Source organism: Oncorhynchus clarkii, chromosome 1 (assembly GCF_045791955.1).
Source record: "Oncorhynchus clarkii lewisi isolate Uvic-CL-2024 chromosome 1, UVic_Ocla_1.0, whole genome shotgun sequence".
In the NCBI taxonomy this organism is placed as follows: Eukaryota; Metazoa; Chordata; class Actinopteri; order Salmoniformes; family Salmonidae; genus Oncorhynchus; species Oncorhynchus clarkii.
This window is the reverse complement of record NC_092147.1, coordinates 10,977,752-10,978,128: the sequence shown is the minus strand read 5'-3', so window position 1 is coordinate 10,978,128 and position 377 is coordinate 10,977,752.

The following is a 377-nucleotide window of genomic DNA, read 5'->3' as shown; positions in this document are numbered from 1 at the left end:
CTTTGTTGTCGCGCCAACTAAAATAGAAAACAAATGACATGGTGCGAGTTTCAGCTCTCAGCTGCCCCTCTTGACCAACACCCTCCCCGAACCCACTGCCAACGACTAGGTACATAGTTCCAAGGCTCTTGACCAACACCCTCCCCGAACCCACTGCCAACGACTAGGTACATAGTTTAAAGGCTCTTGACCAACACCCTCCCCGAACCCACTGCCAACGACTAGGTACATAGTTTAAAGGCTCTTGACCAACACCCTCCCCGAACCCACTGCCAACGACTAGGTCCATTGTTCCAAGGCTCTTGGCCAACACCCTCCCCGAACCCACTGCCAACGACTAGGTCCATTGTTCCAAGGCTCTTGGCCAACACCCTCCC